At 41.7% G+C, this 22,796-nt stretch overlaps 1 long non-coding RNA gene across 6 annotated transcripts in view; it reads left to right on the top strand.

The window, feature by feature from the left end:
• Positions 1-20,088, top strand: part of LOC105477224 (uncharacterized) — a 333,528-nt gene extending 313,440 nt beyond the window's left edge. For 4 of the 6 annotated variants that reach the window (XR_011612734.1, XR_011612733.1, XR_011612730.1 and 1 more), the window contains 3 exons: positions 13,871-15,489; positions 16,657-16,713; positions 17,742-20,088. This is a non-coding gene — a long non-coding RNA (uncharacterized lncRNA). The remainder of the gene's footprint in view (positions 1-13,870; positions 15,490-16,656; positions 16,714-17,741) is intronic. The other 2 variants (XR_011612731.1, XR_011612732.1) reach the window with 2 other exon arrangements.
• Positions 20,089-22,796: the final 2,708 nt, after the last annotated feature.

The following is a 22,796-nucleotide window of genomic DNA, read 5'->3' as shown; positions in this document are numbered from 1 at the left end:
AGGCATTACTCTTTTGCTGTGGGAGGTGGATTGGAGGAAAGAGCACCAGATACCCAGGTTCTAGTCCCAGTTCTGTGGGATTTTAAGTAGGTCCTTTCACCATCTAGCTCTCAGTTTCTGCATGCATGAAACAGGGCATTAGGCCATGAGAGCTGTAAGACCACAGGCCTGTGAAGGGGCTTGGAGAAGAGGGAGGGCTAAGGACTGCTTAAGAAAAGAGGGCTTAAGAAAAATTGCCTGCCTTTTATCCTGCTTATAAAAATTGTACATTCAGTTGCGATGGTGGTGATGGTTACACAACAATGGGAATGTACTAAAGCCACAAAACTGTACAATTAAAAATGGTTACAGACCGGGCGTGGTGGCTCACGCCTATAATTCCAACACTTTGGAGGCCGAGGTGGGTGAATCATGAGGTCAGGAGTTCGAGACCAGCCTGGCCAACATGGTGAAACTCCATCTCTACTAAAAATACAAAAACTAGCCGGGCGTGGTGGCACACGCCTGTAATTCTAGCTAGTCAGGAGGCTGAGACAGGAGAATCGCTTGAACCCGGGAAGTGGAGGTTGCAGTGAGCTGAGATCACACCACTACACTCCAGGCTGAGGGACAGAGAGAGACTCCATCTCAGAAAAAAAGAAGAAGAAAAAAAGAGGTTACAGTGGTACATTTTATGTTATGTACATTTTACCACAACAAAAAACAACAATGAAAGTCGTCATTTGTGATACAGGGTTTCGCAGTTTATAAATTTCTTTCACCTCTCTATGTGATCTTCAGAACAGCTCCATGAGGTAGGCATGATAAGTGTTGGTATTCCTATTTTACAGATGGGGAAACTGAGATTCAAAGCAGAATGCCCTGCTACAGTTTCCTCATCACAAGTGTGCTGTTTTTTTCCAGCATGCCACTGTGGCTGCCTCTGGGCTTAGCACCGGCTCACTCTAGAATTGAAGACGTGTTCCTGGGCTCTGTTTCACCCAATGCAATGCCACACACTGTGGGTGTTCTGTGAACAGCTCTTGGTGTTGATGACTCAGATGTTGGGGAGAGGAAGGAGAAACTAACAAACAGGGGGATTTGACCAACACATATGCCAGGCACTGACCTAGGCTCTGTGAGCTCAGCAGTGAACCAAGCAGATACAGCCACTGCCTTCGTGCAGCTCAGCATCTCATGGGAAGGCAGGCACTTAGTCAATAAGTGCAGAGCCAAAGTTTAATTGAACATGCACAAGCATGTGATGTGTTGCAGAGGGGAAGCTGCAGTGCTTTGGATGGAAGGAGTGGAGAAACTCACTGACATTGTGGTGGTAGTCAGGGAAGGCTTCCCAGAGGAGGCGAGGCAGTCACAGAGACCTGTCAGAGGAGTGGGGGTTGGGGCAGGGCTGGCACTGAGGGTGGACCCAAAGGTTACAGGAAAGCTGGAAAGAAGATCATAACAAAGGTTCTGTTTTACTTCCTTTGTTGTAAAGTGAACTTCCTCAAAAAGCACCTTGAAAAAGAGAGAAAATGGTTTCAGGAGCTGTTATTTTTTGCCTCCTTGGCCTCAAAACTGAGCTGAATGGAGGAAGTTTAATGTGAAACTTTTGATGCACTGTGCATTAATTAATTAATTAACCCATAGTGCATCGAATGTCAAAGGCATTTAATGAAAAAGCAAAGGCGCCACTGAATGGACGCCAGGCCTTTGGTTCTGCTCAAGAGGCATGCCCACTTGCAGAAGCCCTCGGGGGTTTAGGAACCTGCCTTTCTGTCCCCTTAGATGCTATTAGGGTGAATCCGAGGGATGTGAGAGTGAGTGAGTTAAATAGCTAAGCAGTACTCCAGTGCCATTCTCTTCCCTCTCTACTCACACCCCTGCCTGGGCTTCTCACAGCTCTGAGAAGCTCTGGAGTACTCCTTTTCCTCCTCACTTGAGACTATCTCAAGAAATCATGGTGTAGAGACACTGGCAGCATAATCTGTGGACTCTTACATTGTCTTTTTTTTTTTTTTCCTTATTAATTGCATGACCACAGTTTTCTCACCTGTAGCATGGGGGATGATACTGCCTTCTTCATAAGATTAGTCCTTTGAATTTTTTAGAATTTGTATTTTATAGATGCAGCAACAGGACCCAAAAAAATTAAGTGATTTGTGCAAAGTTACACAGCTGGTAACAGTGATGAGAAATGGAGCTCAGGTTTTCTGTTTCTAAACCCAGTGTTCTTTCCACTAGCAAAGCTTGCCAGCCATGGCATATTGATGGGTCCTCAGTATCCAAAATGTCAGTGTCCTGGGATGACCAGGTAAGGCCTGGGGCTCCAAGGAAAAAGGTTGAGAAGCCCTGAATATAGGACCCTGTAGTTAAAAAAAAAAAATGGATGTGCTAATGTTGCTATAATGTCATTGAGCATAGGTTTAACTTTTTTGTTATTATTTTTGTGCCAGGTTATTTGTTGGAAGCAGAATTATCTACTAGAATTGGCCTAGGAGTGTCACATCTTTGTGTGTTAAATGACACAGCTGTGGTATCATTAGAGCTCTACTTCCCTTCCTGCTGGGCAGCTCAGCATCATGTGTTCCCGATCTCAGCCCTAGACTCCTGGGGTCACTGTCTAGTCATGCTGCCTTTCTTAGTATCAGAGTCAGCTTATGACACAGTCTCAAGGAGTCACTGCCACCTCTCTTATTTCCATGTCCCCGATTTCAAATTTATTTTATTTTTATATTCATTTATTTATTTTGAGATGGAGTCTCGCTCTTGTTGCCCAGGAAGGAGTGCAGTGGCACGACTTCAGCTCACTGCAACCTCCGCCTCCCGGATTCAAGCAATTCTCCTGCCTCAGCCTCCTGAGTAGCTGGGATTACAGGCATGCACCACCACACCTGGCTGATTTTGTATTTTTAGTAGAGACGAGGTTTCACCATGTTGGTGAGGCTGATCTCAAACTCCCGACCTCAGGTGATCCACCCGCCTCGGCTTCCCAAAGTGCTGGGATTACAGGCATGAGCCACTGCACCCAGCCCCAATTTCAAATTTATCAGAAAGAGCTGCTTAGCTTTCAATGTCCTCGCATGGACCCTGTTACATATAATGGTCTTTAGGCCACACTCCTTTTAGTCAGAAAACGTGAGTGAGTGAGTTGGTATATTCTTCCTCTTCTACTTTTTTTTTTTCTTATTCACTGTTAATTCCCCTTAAAAAATCAAAGGGTAGGAGAACTTTAAGCATTTTGAAAGAGACAGTTAATCAATACACATTATTCTCCAAACATTCTAGGAAATTCAAGGAAATTATAAAGTGCCTCCTAAAGACCTCTTCAGATATCTGTGTGCCTGCCCTTCAGAGAGAAAGTTTCCTCTTGGCACATAAAGAAGTCAAATTAGGCCCAGAAGAGACTATCCTTGTTGGAGCGTGAATGTCAAAGAAACAATCTTCAGTAAAAGAGCTTTCTCTCTCAGCACGCTCTGAGAGAAGAATAACTTTGGTTATTGGTGATGCCTGTGAAAAGAGTAGTGAACGAGTTTTGGGGATCACAAGAACGGATATTTGTATGAAGTCTGAATGTCTTGATTAGTAGGAATTTTAGCTTCTAGCATCCTTGGTAAAGAAACTTTTTACTTCAGAGTGCACTGGGATTTGGGAGCTGCAAAAGGGATAGTACCCAGCCTCTCCCAAGAGAGGTGCTAAGTGCCTTTATCAGGCTCAGTGGTACCTGCTTGGGAACAATCTCTTTAGATGTATGGAGTAAACACTTGCCCATCTCCTCTGCCAACTTCAGAGCGAGGACCTGGTATGACTTTGGGGCCAGGACATTGTCCCCAGCCCAGAGGACAGTCCTGCTTGGAGGATATTTACAAATACTTTCCTGGTGACCAGGTTTCATAGCTTAGAGATTTCAAGAGAATTGGCTTACAGCAAAAGGCAGTCCCTAGGAACTGAAACTTAAAGAGTTTCACAATCGTTAATCAAGCTAAAGTTCACCTTTTCTGTGGGTGGGTGAGTCCCATGATTCCAGCTCAGCCTGGTCCAACTGGCTGGAGTCTTCTTTTGGGAGACAAACCACAGCTGAGCACCCTCCCAGGCCCTGAGAGGAGGTCACATCTCTCACAGCCTCCTGGGTGTCAGAGGCTGTGGCCACCAGTGGTCCCTACACCAGTCAATGTGGTCCAAGCTCAATGCCCCTGCTTATCAGTTTACAGAAATTATTCAGTATCTGTTTATACTGCAAGAACTAGCTCAGAAGCCCCAGTCACCTATCTCTGGGGGAATAGTGCAGGAGCAATCTACTCAGCTGAAACACATTAGGAAGTAGCATTGTTTAGAGTATAATTCAAATCTCAATTTTTCCATTTTCCATCTGTATAACTTTGGGCAAATACTTAACATCTGTGAGCTTCAGTTCTCTTACCTATAAAATAGAAATAATATTGTATTTCTTAAATAATATAAATGATATGAAGCATGCACAATGTTTAGCCCAAACCCTGGCAAGGAGTAGGCCCTCAATAAATGATGGATGTAAACTATGCCAGCAATACAAGAAATGGAAGTGGAGGCTTCTCCTGCATTGACTTAGGGCAAGTCCTTCCTTCTTGGGCTTATGTCAACTGAGAGATGGTATTAGATCAGGGAACACCTTGGTGAAATCAGATCCAAGAGAACTAGGCTTGAGTTCAGAGGCCCTCTGGCTCTGAGGAGGTTTCTGTCAGGCCCCAAGGCTGTGCCAGATTCTGCTGGAAACGTTGTACTCTTTATTCATTCTTCGTAGCCCACCTCTCAGGCCAACCACCTTTTGGTTGATACACAATACATCTCTAAACCCTTGATTATACCAATAATCCGACTGAAAGACAGCTTGGGTCTCCTTGTGGGCTCAAGGATACTTCACAGAGCCTCTTAAAGCATCTAAAATGTACCAGACATTAATCTAAATGCTGGGAATAAGGAGATAAATAAAATAAACTAAATACCTGCCCTCATGGGGCTTACATTCTCATGGGGAGACAGACAATAAACAAGAATATAATTAATGCAATATAATATAATATATAATACAAAAATTTAATATAATATGGTGTTATGAAAATAAAAAAAACAAGCAGCTGAGGAGATCAGAAAAGGCCTTTCTGGCAAAGTAATGTTTGAGCAGAATCTTGGATTAAGTAATGAAGAAAAGCATTGAATGTCTGGGATAAAACTGTCCTGTGCAAGTGGAATGACAAGCACCAATTTCCTGAACCAAGAGGGTGGTTGTTAGATTAGAGAACACAAGGGGCTGAAGTGGGGTCAAACAAGGGGACAGAAGAAAATGAAGTTAAGGGATCAGGGTAAGCCAGATCTGCAGGGGTCTCACAGATCATGATAATATCTTTGGAGTTTATTTGGAATGAGACAGGAAATCATGAGGGGTCTTTGTGAGTGATCTGATTTATGTCTTTAAACGATCACTCTGGTTGCCATAGGAAGAATAGACAATTAGGTGGTGAAGGTAGAAAAAGGAAGACTGGTGAAAACCCTTTTGCCGTTTTCCAGACAGGGGGTGTTTGTGGGTTGGGGGAAGGTGGTATTGGTGGAGATAAGAAGTGGCTGTATTCAGGATATATTTTGAAAATGAAAGTGATGGTCCTTGTGGGATAGATTGGATATAGATGTGGGGGCTATGGAACATAAGAGTCAAAGATGAGTCCCACTTTTTGACCTGAGAACCTTGATGAATGAAGTTGCTATTTATTGGGATGAGAAGAGCTGCTGAAGGAATAGACTGGAGGAGTTAGAAATGCTGAGTCCATCCGCAGATGGCTTTCAGACATCTGAGTGCAGTCACTGAGGTCCTTTTGAGGGTCAGAGTGCTGGGAAGACGAATCAGAGGCCTTGCTTTCCCAAAGGAGGCAGCAAGCACTCCCTGTCTGTGATCACAGAACTGAAGCTGTAAAGAGCACCCACAGGAGGTGCTCCTTGGATGCTCAGTCTTAGAAAAGAGGCAGGGTGACTGTGACTGAGGCTGGGGGCAGCTAAAAGTTAGACTAGTGATGGATAATATTTGAACATAGAGAGCTGCTCAACACTGCATTTGGACTTGAATCTTTTTGTGTAAATAAGAAAGAAAAACCTGGGTTCGTAGAATGTCTTACAATTTAGTATGTGCTTTCAAATCCATCGTCATATTTATCCTATGAGGTAGTGACTGCTATCTTCAGTTTGGAGATGAGGAAATGGAAGTTCAGAGACGTTCAATGACTTGCCTAAGGTCACAGAACTAACAGGTAAGGGAATCCTCAAATCTAGAAGTTTTGTAACCCCTAAAATATCAATTTTGTTGTTTTGTTTTCATTTTATCCTGGTTATTATGGAATAGTCACATTGATTCTGCCAATTAAAAAATCAAATCTATAGTATCTAAGATGGCTGTAAAATGTCCTCGTTGTCCCCTGTTGACTGCACATGACCTGTGTGGCCTCCCAGGCATTCCTTTGCAATCCAAGGCTTTTCTGGAAGCTTTTTGTGAGTATCACCCCAATTCCTGTCCCTCTTAACAAATTCTCTTTTTAATCAATGGTTTATTTGCATTGAAAGAGGTTTTCATGCTGAGCAATATTTTGGGAACATTTTACAATTCCTGTTGCTAAAGTTCCGAGAGAAGACATTCCAAAAAAGGCCCTTTCTCTATCGGATTATTTCAAAACAATGGGAAGAGAATAGTTTTTCAATGAGCATTTCAGAAATTCCTGCGAGGTATCATTTAGTTCTGATTGAGACCACGACTGTGTCTACTTGGTGCTAAACACTTGAATGAAAAATGAAAATGACAAGAAATGAGATGTTAGGACTGGGTAAAAGTCCAGCTCTGATGTCCCTTAGACACTGTAAGTCATTGCCCTTGGGTCACCCAAATACCCTTAGGCTCTCCTCTCAATCATAGCAGCCTATGAAGGAGTGGACAGAGCCCTGGGCCTGAAGAATGACGTTGGAGTGTCACTCTTAACTCCGGTACTTCCTGGTGTGTGATCTTGTCCAGACTCAGCTTCATCATCTGTGAAATGAATATGAGAATGCTCACACAACTTCCTTTAAAAAGTTTATAGGAACAAATTAAGCAAATTTTGAACTAGGCAGGAGTCATGTTGTACTTATCTTTGCATCTGCAGATCCAAATACAGGCATGTAATAGGGACTGAATACGATTTTGTTGAATATTTTATAAATGGGTATAGTACAGGCAATGCTCTAGCACCTATTATTTACATAACTCTATTCATACTTGCCAAGTACCTCTGGTATGTAAGCAAAGTTGCCATTTCTAGAATATGAGGACACATAATCAGAAAAATAATATTTACTAAAAGCATAAAATGTGCTATGCTAGATGTGAAAATGTTTTTTCAGTTAGTCCAAGCAGTGAATAATCCCAGCTTTTGTTCTACTTGGAGCACCTGTTTGTAATCCATGTCATAAATATTTTCATGACTATTGCTTAGTAGTCAATGAGTTTCTTTGTTGGCATAGAATTTAAGATATTTCCCTAATAAGGACACCCAGTGTTAAAGCAATGAATTTCTATAGCTATGCAGTTCAGAGAGTTACCTAGGAGATGAAAAGCTAATCTGTCTGGAATTTCTGCCCTTGAGACCAAAGATACTATAAATTTGCTCTGGAAGAAAATAATCATGGTAAGCATCTTAATTTCTTCCATCTCGTTTCCAAGCAGATGTCGCCGTGTTTTAGCCTGGAATTCATCATCTCTCTGATACATCAACATTGACATATTACATCTTCATCTCTTATTATAGAAAATGGAAATGAAACCAGAATGTGAGCATGTTGAATGAATTGGACTCCCCAGAGATTTGGGGGAGAAGAAAACCTCCCACTCGCCTTTGACTTTTGGATTTCTTGTTTCCTTCATGTTTAGATTGCACTTTGAGAGGTCCATCTGGAAGTTCACTTTGTATATTTTGCAAATGCAAGCAGAGCTTATTATCAAAAGACAAAGCTCCAGAGGAAGCAAAACATTTGGGGAGGTGGGAGAGAAGCACCTAAAAAATCTAGTGACAGTATGAAGGTTAAACTCCAGAGATTAAACTCAATTTATTTCTGGGCTTGACTTTGTCAGTCTGCTAGTGTGGGTGAATGCTTAGATATGTTTAGCCGTTTGCTTTCTATCCATTAAGCTCTCCGTTTAGAGGATGAATTTGGATAGGTGTCAATACCTGCAAATGTCATCAATCCTGTAACACCTTTTTGGTGCTGAGTTATCATAGGAGCACTGCACAGCCTGCCTGGGACTCCAGTCCTCCCACAGTGGGCATCACTACACTTCTTTCATTTTTCTGGCCTCAGGAAAACATTCTTCGGATTTCAGGATCCTATTATATGTTGAGTGAATTGCGTTCTTCTTGAATTCCTTACAAAGTCACTCTGGTCCTTTGAGATTAGAAGTTTAAACTTGGAAGGCCATACCTCATCGAGTTCTCTTCACTGTGGCTCCCCAGGCATTTCTGTCACAGCCAGACTTAATCCCCTTCAGACATATCAAGTCAACCATCAGTGAAGGTGGTCTTTATTTCCTTCCACATGCTGCAGAGATTAAGGCCGCCTGATTTTCTCATATATTCCCTGGCACACTGACCACAGACTCTGCTGTGGTCCAAGATGGATAGAAATAATGTTTACAACTTGGCCCAAACTTGTTGGCCATTTGTGGGAAAAATCCATTTTATCCTAGAGTCACAAGGGCTAATGCCATCTTGGCCATAATAGGCTAATTGGAATGAACATTAACACCCCAGGACCTCTTTGTTAATTTATGGACCAGGGAAGAGAAAAAGCTGTTTGTTTTAGTAGTTCTGGGGAAAACTGTCAGCATTAGGCATTGGGGGATAGGAGGCTGGGGGCATGAGAATGGCATTGAATTTAGAGTTGGAACCCAAGTTCAAATCCTAGCTACAGTATCCTCTAGATCTCTAGATATGTGACCTTGGACCAGTAGCTTAATCTTCCTTGGCCCATGTTCTCACCTGGAAGATGAGAATGCTGTTATCTGTTCTACACAATCACTAAATGGTTGTTATAAGGGATAGGGGGTGTCTTGAAAACAATCGTGCTAATGGAGTTAAGAGCTACTGCCATTGTCACCCACATCACATTATGAGTGGTCTAATAACCATTTATTGCAAGTTTTATGACAAATTCTATATAACAAAAGTTTCTTATGTGCCTCTCTGAGCCCTGGTTCTCTTACTATAAAACGATATGAAAATGATTCTACATAGCTCACAGATTCAATGAGACAATGAGTATGAGTAGGCCTGGACCGCACAAGGTGGGTTTTATCTCTCTCTCTCTTGACACTAGCCAGGGACCTGGTAGAGTAGCTGTTCAATATGTATTTTTTTGATCTAAGTTTCCCACAAATACTTTCCTGAAAGCTTTCTGGCAATAGGGTCTTGGAATGCCACTGCTGAACGCATTGGAAAACTTAGCAAACAAGGAGGCAAGGAAAACTGCTGCCTATCTCCTTGCCCCCAGTTGTGATATTGTCCCCATTTCTCCCAGTCCTGTCCTGGCTGGGGGATGCTGTGATTCCACTTAAAGAGGAAAGTTCAAGATAGCACAGTCCAAGAAGAGAGACCAGGGTAGGGAAGGGACTGGAAACAAAGTCAAATGAAATGAGGCATTTTCATGAGCACTGGGATACTGAATCTGGAGAACAGAACCCATGGAGTTCCACGACAGTCATCAAAGATCTGAAGGAATTGGTGTTTTCCAAATTTTCCAATGAAAACCAAAAGTAAGAAAGATATTTTTATAACACAATCTAGAACATATTTATATAAATAACCAAAATTATAATACCAGTTACTATTACAAGCTCTAAATGCTGATATTTTCTACTCTGAATATTCAATTCAATTAGATTTTATTCAATTCTTTCCTCTTCTATCCTATCTTGGCCTTTTCTAATTTCATTCAATATCATGCTAGATGTAATTCCAAAATTGATTTAATGGCATATTAATGAAAAATATTGATGTAGAAGACATGGATAGTCCCAAAAGATGAAATTAGGACTTTGGGTTGAAAATTGGAGTAAATTTCAGCCCAAAACAAAGAAAAAAATTACTACCAATTAAACACACTATAATATAGAATGACTCTCTAGGTTAGTGAGACCCTCATTCTTGGATATTTTCAAGATTAGACCTAATTGATATGCTGTATCTATGGATTAAGGGCCCACCAATTTCTAAGACTTCAAGAGTCTACAATTCATAATGAACTAAAAGAGAAAGTCTAGAATATAAAGGGAAGATTTTTGTCCAAAAAAAAACTAAAAAGAAAGAGGCAAGGATGAAGGTGGTAAAATCTGGGAGATTGTCTCTCCTTAGCTTCTGTCCAGTTAAAGATAAAACATTGCTATATTTTTATTTCTTATTGAATGATCTCCCTTCTCTCCTTTCTTAAGGAAAAAACAAAATTGTTTCTATTGATAGTAGCACATTTTAAAGCTGTTGCTCCAAAGCTGTTGGGACACCCCTTTTTCAAATGTTATAGTGACTTTAAACCATCACAGGTTAAGTAGTTACCTTTTGGATATTTTACAGAGTTCGTGTTTCACTATGCCCTGGGCTTAGCACAATGTCAGGTATAGAGTCATCGCAAATAATTGCCTATTACACAAATGAATGAACGCATGCATGCAGGAGGACTCCACTAATTTTCTTAGAAAGGAGTATCCTTTGAGTGACTGGTCTAGATCTTGATGGGAAATAGTGTGTTTACGAATGAGAAAGATTAGTAATGATAGTTGAAATGTTGACCAGCAGATGATATCTAAGCATTCTGGACATTTTTAGAGACAAAAACTCTGAGAATTTCATGAAAATAAAGGATTCCATCTTTAGAAAAACAAACATATGCATATTTATATAAAATTATGCATGCAATTTCAGGAGTGCAGTTATCCACTCTCTAGCCTAAAGTTAAGCTTAGCAACTGGATCTGACTCAAACAGAAATTTCTTGTATTTGCTTAAGCAGGTAAAATTTTGGAGACAGTGGAATGAAGCTAACAGGAATGCATCCTTACTATGCACCAGGTACATTGTTCAGTATTTTATTTACATTAGTTCATAATAACCATGTGAGGTAGGTACAATTATTGTCTCCTATATAGCCACACATATATTTTATATATACTATATATAATATACATATACCCAAAAATAATATACATATACACACACAAATACATATGCAAACAATGTCACATTCATGCCACCCAATTCTCTTCCTTGTTCTTTTTGTCCCTCAATCAATAGCTTTTATCCCCTGTTCCCCCTCAGGCTCAGAATTTAAAACATAAAAATATTGTTTAGCACTCATCTTTGCAGAAGTCCACTCTCAGCTGGTGACCTCTCTAAAACAAAGATGTAGCTCATTCTCTGGGAAGGGAGCACGGGTTTCTGTTTCTTTCAAGCTGGGCTGCATCCTTGGGTCTGTGGAGTGTTGTGTGCTAACGAGTGCTACTGGTGTTGGGGAGTGAGGTCTCCTAGACAGGGTTTCAAGTCATCGACATAGACTAGTTAAAGCAGGAGTACGGGGGAATTTGCTCAGGGGTTCCTTGGAGAGTGAGAAGCAATGACTGAGACTGGTGCGCTGAGCAACCCCATTGTTTATCAAGTGGGAAAGGAAGAGGGTCAGCAGTAGGACACTGAGAGGGAGTAACCAGACTGAAGGCAGGAGCAGGACTCAAAGGGAATGCTTTCAAAAGCCGAAGGAGGAGAATTTCAAGAAGCAGGACATGGTCAGCAGTGTCATGCCACGAAGGAGAAAGTGAAATGAAGTTGGAAGTAATCCATGGAGTCAGCTATCAGTTCATTGATGTTAACAAGACCAATCTCTGTGAAGCAGTGAGGGCAGAAAGCATTGCTGTGGGGTATGGAGTAAACGAGAGATGAAGAAGTTGAGAACTGAAATATGGACCACTGTTTCTCAAATGCTGGACATAAACTTAGCTATTATCAGTCATCTGCAGGGCTTTAAAAGTGAATAAATCTGGAGTGGATCCCAAGGATCTATATTTCTAGAAAGCTAGGTGTGGGAATTGTAAGAATGTAAAATATATGACAGCAAAGATCCTGTCTCATTCACCACTGAATCCCCAGAAGCTGGAGTAGTTTCTGCCCATAGCAGTTTCTCAGTAACTGTGTAGGACAGCAGTTCCCTGAACTGAACCATTGATATCAGCTACTACTTTACTAGTATTCATAGTAAGAGCATTAACTGAAAATCAGTGAGGATGCAGCAGACTGATGGCCCAAGCACTGTCTCTCAAAAGTTAGGAGACTAAAATGATAAATTAGCTTTTTTTTTTTTTTTCCTTTTTTGAGACAATGTCTCACTCTGTCACCCAGGCTGGAGTGCAGTGGCACAATAATGGCTCTCTGCAGACTCAACCTCTCTGGCCAAGTGATCCTCCCACCTTTGCCTCCCAAGTAGCTAGGACTACTGGTGCACACCACCACTTTTGGCTAATTTTTGTATTTTTTTGGTAGGGGTGGGGTTTCGCCATGTTGCCCAGGCCAGTCTTGAACTCCTGAGCTCAAGCAATCTGCCCATCTCGGCATCCCAAATTGCTGGGATTGCAGGCATGAGGCACCACACCATGTGATAAATGATACAATTCCTTCCAGTTTATTGCTTCGGGTCTGAGAATTATAACAAAAAGCCTCTGATTGATCTGGGGCAGCTATTAGCAAATCAGAACTGACTCATTAGAATTGTTCATTTTAACAGAACGGGCTGTTACTTGTCTGATAAAGACACCTACTGGAAGGCAGTACGTTGTCATAGAAAGGACATTTGGCATCTACTAGAGTTAGTTGTATCTTACATCCAGCTTGTGCAATGATTAAGTCTTTGGGTTGTGGACCCCTAGGGGCCTATGCAGTTAATTCTAGAGAGGTGAGGAGAAGTCATAAACCCATTTCTCACCAGTTGCTGTCTGAAGACTGAATAAATAACATACCTCCAACTATAAATATTAACATTTTTCCCTAAGAACACACATGCTATTGCAATTAATGAAGTACAGCATCATCAAAAAGTGTTCATGAATACCTGAGAGCTTCAAGAGATGATAAATTAGCTTGAATCATATGAAATTGCCATTTTTGTGGGTCACAAACAGGTAAACCTGGGCAATTTCATATAGATTAATCTACTTTGTTTTTCAGTCAAACAGATGATATAAAAATTATGATCTTGGCTGGGTGTGGTGGCTCACGCCTATAATCCCAGCACTTTAGGAGGCTGAGGTGGGTGGATCACCTGAGGTCAGGAGTTCGATACCAGCCTGGTCAACATGGTGAAACCCCATCTCTACTAAAAATGCAAAAATTAGCCAGACGTGGTGGCAGGCGTCTGTAATCACAGCCACTTGAGAGGCTGAGGAAGGAGAATTGCTTAAACCTGGGGGGCAGAGGTTGCAGTGAGCCAAGATCATGCCACTGTACTCCAGCCTGCATGACAGGAGCGAGACTCTGTTAGAAAAAAAAAATGATCTTGATCTTGTGGGAGTCAGCAAAGATTTTAGAATGATGAAGGGGTCTTACGGTAGCCAGCCTCCAGGATGGCCCCCGTGATCCTCATTTCCTGCCATTCATATCATTGTGTAATGCTCTCCCTTTCCGTGTGGGCTGGACTTAGTGACATGTTTCCGATGAATAGAGTACTGCAGAAGTGATGGTATATCACCCTTGATATTAGGTTATAAAAAGACTGTGGCTTCCATCTTGGGTAGTCTCTCTCTCTCTCTCTCACTCTCTGTCTCTCTCTCTTTCTTTCTCTCTCTGTATCTCTTTCTTTGATCCCTTAATCTAAAGAAAGCCAGCTGCCACATCAAAAAGACACTCAGACAGCCTATGGAGAGGATTGGGGGTCTCGCTCCAAAGTCCAACATCCAGTGAAGAACTGAGGCCTGCTGCCAACCACGAGAGAGAGTCTAGAAGAGGATTCCAGCCCCAGGTAAGTCTTGAGATGACTGCAGCCCTGATGGCCTGACTGCATTTTTGTGAGTGACTTTGAGTCAGAATCTCACAGGTAAGCTGTTTCCATGTCCCTGACTCTGAACCTGTATGAGGGTATAAATGTTTGCTGTTATAAGCTGCTAAGTTTTGGGGTGGTTTATTCTCCATAAATAGATAACCAATACACTTCCCTATTTTCAAAATGTTGGGAACCAGTGATCAAGTGTACTTTTACATATATCCTTCAGGCCTTACAAGACAAGTTTTAAATGTTTTATTACTGAGGAAATTAAACAGTATTCATTGATGGAGAAAACACAATATTTGGAGCCAGAAGGTAGGTGTAAGTTTCCCCTTATTAGCTGTGAAAACCTGAAAATCACTTTGCTTCTTTGAGCTTCTCTTTCTTCTTAGAGAAAATGCAGATTCCTACAATGCCTGCTCTGTCTTAATGTTTATGGTAAGTATTAGATTGTGAATACAGTTGATGAACCCTCAAGTCCTATCAAAATGCTAGTTTTTATTGATGATAGAGTTAGTCATCTTTCAATGAGGATAATCTGACCAAGTTTACATAGCTAGTTGGTTGCAGAACAAAAACTTATACCAAAGTCTTCTAATGCTAAGGCTTCTATAACTTGAGCAAGTCACTTTTACTATATGAGCCTCAGTTTCCCCATAAGTGAAATGAAATAGATTAGACCAGGTAATGCAGGATCTCTTTTAGCTCTGAATAGGCTGTGATCAGAACCCAAGGCAAGGATTCTTGTATAGGTGACTGAGTTCCTATAAAGGCTGGGTAGGGTGTGTATCTGACATCCCTGGGATTTCAGAGCCCTATCAGCATGAGTGCTGATACTGGGGGAGGATTTGTGATGTGCTCTTTGTAGGTGGCGGCCTTGGTGCCACACAGAGGCTGCCGGTGCCACTGCCTGGGACAATGGAGTTCACTCCTCTGCTGGTGCTGCCCGCCCCCACACAAGCCCCTGAAACAGCATCCTATCATTTGTCACTTCAAACCGCATACACCCTGGATTTGTGCTCATGCCAGAGGAATTCATAATGAATTCAGTTCCCATTCATGTAGGAAAGAAAGTAAGCCTTGGGGTAAAAAAAAAAAATCTCCTGGAAACATTGCCTTTGAATTTCTATAGAAGCTGACAAGGATTACATCTTGAATAGAGCTGACAAAGTCGTAATTCAAGTTAAAGTGTTAGTTTGAAATTGTACAAGCCTTATCACAGCATCATTACCTAGTATTTGTATATAGGTCTACAGTTTACAAAAGACACTTACAAGTATCTTTTCATTTAAAGCTAATTGTGTTCATTTTCAGCTGAGAAACTAAACCTCAGGGAAGTCAGGTCATTAGTGGCAGAACCACCTCTTGAACTCTGGTTACCATTTGCAAAAGCCTTTTCTTGTTCCACCAGACGACGTGGGCTCTTGTTGTTGTAGGATTTCCTGTTTGCAAGGTAGTGATTTTTCTACTGATGCTGGTCTTGTCCTCGAAGAGTATGGGACTCATCAAAAGGAAACAAAACAGAAAAATGTGATTGTGGTCACATGTCATAGGGACAAGACTGATAATCAGAGCTGATTGGTCAAGTGAATGTTTGCGGAGTGTTTGTGACAGACAGATTTGAGTCCTGTCTATATACTACTAAACATCTCCATGAATGTGGAAATTTGGTGCTTGATTCTACAAATACGTGACTTTGTGGTTGGAGGATAAAGAGGCTTTTTGTAGAAAGTAGAAAGACTGGGTCTGTTTTTTTCTGATGTGGGGCCATGTTAGTCTCTGGCCTTGGTTGGGGTCAGTGTGGAACAGGTTGAGGAAGGAGGCCCTCAACCATGGGTCAGGAAACTCAGGGATCTGGGAATAGATACTGACACAAGGGAGTTGGCCCAGGACTGGGACCAATGACTGGGGAGGAAGCTGGCCACAACCACATTGCTTGGGATTTGGAGTTAGCCAGATCTGATCCCAATTCCAGCCCTTCCTTATACTGGCTGTGCGATCTTGGACAAGTCATTTAACTTTCTTTGTCCCTTGTTTTCTCTACTAAAAATCAGGGGCAGTACTATTGCCTGTCCTGAGTATTGATTTGTTTTGACTATCCCATGAGATCTCAAGCTGGTTAGGACTTGAGAGAAGTGGCTGGCCGAGCTAGAGTTCATGGGTCAAATCCAGCCTGCTCCCTGTTTTTGTCCAGCCTATGAGCAAAAAATGGGTTTTGCAATTTTAAATAGTCAGAAAAAAATCAAAACAACAGTATTCTGTGACACATTGTATATAATGGAAATTATACAAAATTTAAAAAATATAATCATATGTAATTATAACATTTACATATAAGTACAAAATATACTACACATAATTATACATGTCCTTATTATGTTGTAATATGCAATGTTATATATTATATTTTTAAAATGTCAGTATAAAGTATAAATTATGCATTTATAGGTAAAATAAATTAATTTTGGTGTCTATAAAGAAAACTTTATTGAACAATAGCCATGTTAGTTTATTTTTACTATTGTTTGCACTACTTTCATGTTTCAGTGGCAGAATATAGTAGTGTGACAAGGACCAGATGACCTGCTAACCTAAAATATTTCCTATCTGCCCTTTACAGAAAAATTTGGCTGACCCTTGTTTTATAAGGCTCAAAGTGCTCAGACAACACTATAGGGTAAGTGGGTAAGTGGTATTACTCTTTTCTGCAGGTGAGAAAAGAGAAGCCCCAGAGAGAAAAAGTGAAGTTAATGTCGCATAGTTTAAAAAATGAACAAACAAGAAAATACCAGAGTTTGCTCTGGAACCTAAACTTGTTATTAACTGCATCTGACATTCTCTTAATCCATGATTATAAATCCCTACCCAAGTTTTTAGACTTTGGTAAAATGGTTGACAAATGTGAGATCAAGTTGTGTCAAAGAGATGAGCAACTAGGGGAAAAAGCCAGAGTGAAGGAGCATAGGTTATAAATGCAAGAACCAAAACACTGGGTGTCTTCACCACCAGAGCAGAAATTCTAGCACTGTCAAGATCTCCAAGAGGAGATGTGAGCATAAGAGAAACATAAGAGAAATCTGCCAGCCTCACCAGTGATTAAAGAAGGGCAAATTTTTTTCAAAATGAGATATCACTTATACATTCTAAATTAGCAAAAATGTTAAATAATCATGACACCCAATATAGGTGACATTGTGATGAAACCGAAATACTTATATATTGCTCATGGCAACATAAATTAGTTAAAAATACCCCCACTAACTTTAATTTGGCACTATATATTAGGAGTTTTAAGAACACTCATATTCTTTAATTCATTGATTCCTTTTCTGAAAATCTATCCTTAGAAAATAATTCTAACTTCAGAAAAATAATATCCACCAAGATCATCATTGCAATGTAATTTTAGCACCAAATTGGAAGTCACCAAAAACTAGTGAGCTGGTTAAGTAAACTGTGCTACATTGACCCAATGCAAATATTATGCAACTATCAAGGACTAAACAACAGCATAGGGGAAAAAAATGATTATATTATGAAGCAAAAAAAAAAAATCAGAATGCAAATTGTAATTCTAAGGTTTTGTGCCATACAAAAGTTATGTTTGTACTGGAACAAGCAGAAATAAAAACAGGCGATTTATTAAGGTGATTGTCCTCTAAAATCTTTTTTTTTTTTTTTTTTTTTTTTTTTTTTTTTTTTGAGATGGAGTCTCACTCTGTTGCTGAGACTGGAGTGCAATGGCGCGATCTCGGCTGACTGCAACCTCTGCCTCCTGGGTTCAAGCGATTCTCCTGCCTCGGCCTCCTGAGTAGCTGGGATTACAGGCATGCGCCACCACGCTCGGCTAATTTTTTGTATTTTTAGTAGAGATGGGGTTTTACCATGTTGACCAGGCTAGTCTTGAACTCCTGACCTCGTAATTCGCCTGCCTTGGCCTCCCAAAGTGCTGGGATTACAGGCATGAGCCACCTCACCCAGCCTTAAATCCATTTTTATAACATGGACTAGATAGTGAAAAATCTCCTGGATATGAAGTCAGAATTGAGTGAGTTGCTATGTTGGTTGATGCCTACACCAAGATCTTGTTCTTCCCTCTACCTTGGGCCAGGATAGGATTCAGAGCTGGAGGACAGGTGGGGTTGAGGAGGTGTTCCTGCCAGAGTTTGACAGGTAAGTTAAGAGGAGATCAGGGGTGTGCGAGATCTCTGTCAACAGATATTCACTGAGACCTCTCAGCCAGCATGATGGTTGAGCTGCCATGAAAAGAGACTGGCTTCAGAGTCAAAGCCCAGAGACTGCAGACTAGGCCTTCAATGCAGGAAGGCTCACTCAGGTGTGAGGGAACATGAGCAGGAGGCATGGTCTAGCACCCGGTTATGGAGACGGGCTCTGTGGCTGGCCCTGTGTGAGACATCAAGAAGACAAGCAGGAAACAGACTCAGCTCTGTCCCCAAGGAACCTGTAAGAGTACAATCTTGATACACGGGATACTGCAGGGATAAAGAAACATTAAACACACAGAAATCACCCGGAGGAGGAGAGGCCCCCAGCAGTGTGAATGTCTCTGCTGTTCTCTGAGCCCCTCCTGTTGGCCTTATTGATTATTGTTTCTGCACGGATCGAACACTAATGTTATTCTGGGTTGTCAACTAGCTTCTCCTCATTTATGAATTTTAATAATGGCCTTGTAGAACATTGCACATGGGAAGCCCTGTGAAGATATTTTGCATCTATTCTGGGTAAAGACTCCCCATAGCGCTTCTCTTGTTTGATTTCTTATACTAAACTGAATTTTCCCTTCATGAAAATCCTGTCCTAACACAGAGTGACCCTCTGATGCAAATTTTCCCTGGCTTCAGTCATTCATCTTTCTGCTTCCTGGTTCTCTTCTTCCTGCATCAGTTTTTGGTACCACCTTCCACAGCCCCTCCTCCCCTTGAGCCCCACTCTGATTTCTCCCCGGGAGATGGTAGCAGGGCCTCTGGCCTCCTGGAGGCATCAGGGCAGAGAGAGAGAGAAGACATGTTTGCCAAGAACTCTGCGTACTAGGCGAGGCTGAGCTGATGAGACAGGAAAGATGGGTATGAAAGATTGGCATATGCCTATTGGCACTGCAAGGGGGACAGGCTGTCCTGGTGGAGGGGATTGTGTGAACATGCACCCAGAGGCAAGACTATGAGGGGCTTATTTGGGGAACAGTGAGTGTCTCAGTTTGGAATTATTCCAAGAGTTTTACTTGTATTAATTCAATTTTCTGGAGATATGGAGCATGGTATGAGAAATGGGATTTATCTTGGATGAGACCCTAGGAAAAAAGCAGGTCATCTAGGGGGACTGTGCAGGGTTTCTCTCCCCAGACCTTCAAATGGTACACTGGTCCCAGGAAATCTTGAACTTGCCTAATGAGTTATTAGGAAGTATAAACAGTCCCAATAAAAGCAGCAGTAAACTAAACGCTGTCTAACAAGCTCCCCGCGTTTCTGTCATATTATTATCATCATCATAATGATCATCACCTACCGAGTGCCCTGCGACGTATTATTATTTCATTTTATAGATGAGAAAACTGAGGCTCACAGAAGTTAAGAGACTTGCCTAAGATCACACTGCTGGTAATGGTTGAGGGCAGGATTCAAACCTGGGCCCATCACACCTCAAAGCTTAAGCCCTGTTAGCATCATTTTGTTGTCCCCAAATATGTGTGATGGTGCTGTGGTGAGGGTGGCTTGGGTTAACCACTTGCCAGCTGCTTGTGTTTTGCTTCAGGAACTGAGAGGAAGTTGGGCATGCTTTAACGGCATTTTAAGAAGTTATCTGAGGGGCAGGCTTCTGGCAAACTGAGTGCTTCAGCTGCAGAGAACAAGGACCCAGCTGCACCTTCTGTGAAACTGAAACTGGGGTCACTGGGATGGGCCCTCCTGGAGTAGGATGAGAGAAGAGATGGGAACGCTGGGACCTGGCGGGGGAAGAATAATGCCGCTGCTAACAGCTGCCCAGATGAAAGCAGTGATGTTGCTAGGAGAATAAATAACATCTGTTCACCTCTGGACAGCTCTTTGTGGTTTACAGAACTCCTTTGCTTTTGTCATTTCACGACCATCTTGCTCCAACAGAGGGGAGTTGGGGTGAGAATCTCCCTTTTACAGAACACCAAATTAAAGATTCAGAGATGCTGTGTGATTTTCCTCGGGTCACACAGCTTGTTAGCGGCATCATTTGCATATCATTTGCATTCAAGTTTTCTAAAACCATCCTTCCCACCCAATTCCACTTTCTATCATATCTCCGGAAGCAGCTGGGCCCAAGGAGGTCTTTCTGAGGATAGGCTGCCAGAACAGCCTCAGAGGTGTCATCTGAATGCGAAGTCCACAGAAGAAATGAGGAGGCGGATGAGAGATACACGGAGAACTCACCAAAAGAACAGGGCAGTAAATCTACTTCAGGTGGCACCCAGTTTCAGAGGACTAAGGAAGGGAATGGCAGGGTTGAGCCCAGCTAGGAGGTAAAAGGAGAGGCTGCCTAGAGAACAGGGACTCACTTCTTTATTAATGAGGAAAGCAAATTTTGAAAGACAGACACCATTGCCAAAATGTGGGCAAAGCCCAACTATGTAATGGAGATTATATGAAAACAGAAGGCCGGTATGTAATATTTTTAAGTACACAGGAGAGCATCAAAACTGGATGCACTCTTAATACTTATTAAACTGACTTTTTTAAGGGAACCATTGGGAATGAAGAAATTGAATTTCCAGATTTCATGAGCCAGATGACCATCTTTGGCATGTTTTGGGAAGCGTACTCCCAGGCCCCTTTGAGTCCCGTTCCAGTCTCCAGTTGGAGCGTTGAGGCTGCTGACCAAACAGCCCGGTCTGGCTATTTCCTGCATATCAACCATGCCTTGGGCTCTTGGCTGTGCTTTTGTTTGGGTTCCATAAGCTGCGGTGAGTAATATTCATGAATCCTATTCTGAAGATGTTAATTACTCTTTAAGAGTACCATTATTGGATACCACAAACTTTTAATAAAAGTAGCCACGTAAGAGTTGCAATCAGTCCCCTAAGCTCCATAACCTGGAAGAGTATGTTTTAAAAGTAATTTTCTTTTTATATTCTATGAGAAGTTTAGCAATGTCAGTATTAAGAAGCATTGCTTTGTTCATCTTCAAATTTGTTTTCTGAGACATCCCAAAATAAATTTATTACAATTAGTGAATGAAATCATTTAAGGACCAGTAATTCCTAACAGTATTTAGAAAGAGGATGATAATGATACAGATATTTTTTAAAATTCAGCTTAATTGATGACTTCTACCAAAGGGCCAGTTTTACTCAATGGGGATTTGATGTATTGTGGACTTCACTAGAAAAATGGATGACATTATTCTTTATTTTTATTTTATTTTATTTCTATTTTATTTATTTTTTAGACGGAGTCTTGCTCTGACATTATTCTTTATTTTTAAAGTGTTTATTTGGGGTTGAGGTATTGCAAACTGTGGGCATCAGGAAAGCTGGGAAATGTCAGGGTCAGATTATAGGGAGTATGTGGTAGGGGGTCCAGTCTTGGTTGGAGAAGCCAAAGAGGAACCACAGTGGACCCCAGCCCAAGAGATAACAGATCTGAGAACTTAGGGCTCAATGTGGGAGTTGTAGTCACTGCGCAAATCCACCCTTAAAGCTGGCAGGTACTGGTGAGTGGGGAGCAGGAGAGAGGGCAGGAGAATACTTTGTGTGGACAGTGAGCTGGGCAGGGCTTTGTGGCCTCTTGGGCTTCTTTGAAGACTCAGGGCCTGGATGGTGATGGTCTGGACCCAAAGCTGTAGTTACATGTGGCCACGAGCTGATATCTACCTGCATGGAGGAAGCCGTGAAGTACAATTACATTATGTTTAGGAGCCCACGGGAAGTGTCCTTAAAAATAGGTTTAATTACAGACAAGAATTCAAAATCTGCTCTGTGTTAATCTCATGTGTTACACTTTTTGGTTATATTTAATGGAAGTCATAATTATCTTGAGACTTTTTTAATCCAAGGAAACCAATTTTAGGACAAAATATTTAGCAGATGTATGTTAATGTGCTGAGGCACAGAAAACATGGAACAGAGTCTGTGTTCCAACCCCAGACCCACTGATGGCCAGTTGTGGACAAGGCGCAGGTCACTCAACCACTGTGGAGCTCACATTCCTCGCCTGTATCCTGAGGACTGGGCAAAGCACAAAATCAGTGAAAGTAATCGTTAATGAGCTGCAAAGGGCCCTGCATGGGTGAGGTAATGGTTTTGATAACAAATGACAGACCTGGGTTCAAAATCCTGGCTATATAACTTACCATGTCTGCAACCTCTCTGAGCCTCAGTTTTCTCATCTGTTAAGTGGGAATGATAATCTAACATAACTCCTGGAGTTCCTATGATGGTTAAATGGAATAAAGCACATGACATGTTTGGCACATAATATGCGATCTGTAAACATAAGCTAACATAAGCTATGATCATATTTTAAAGAAAATAAAAATAAGAGAAACCACCCATGGCCAGGCTGAGTTCCCGAAGCTTCTGGAAGGCTCTTGACCAAAGTGAATCACAGTGAACTTGGTAGGAAGGGAAAAGAGGCTGGAGCCACCCAGAGAGGGGAAGATGTTTGATGGGGTAAGCAGGCCAGCTGCCAAGCAGACTCACAGCCTCATCCGTATATGCCTTCAAGCCACAGAAGGCTTGTTCTAGGCAGGGGGAGGGAAAGTGAGCTCTGCCACTCA

Source organism: Macaca nemestrina, chromosome 14 (assembly GCF_043159975.1).
Source record: "Macaca nemestrina isolate mMacNem1 chromosome 14, mMacNem.hap1, whole genome shotgun sequence".
In the NCBI taxonomy this organism is placed as follows: Eukaryota; Metazoa; Chordata; class Mammalia; order Primates; family Cercopithecidae; genus Macaca; species Macaca nemestrina.
The sequence above is the reverse complement of the archived record's forward strand: the minus strand, read 5'-3'. Positions and strand labels throughout refer to the sequence as shown.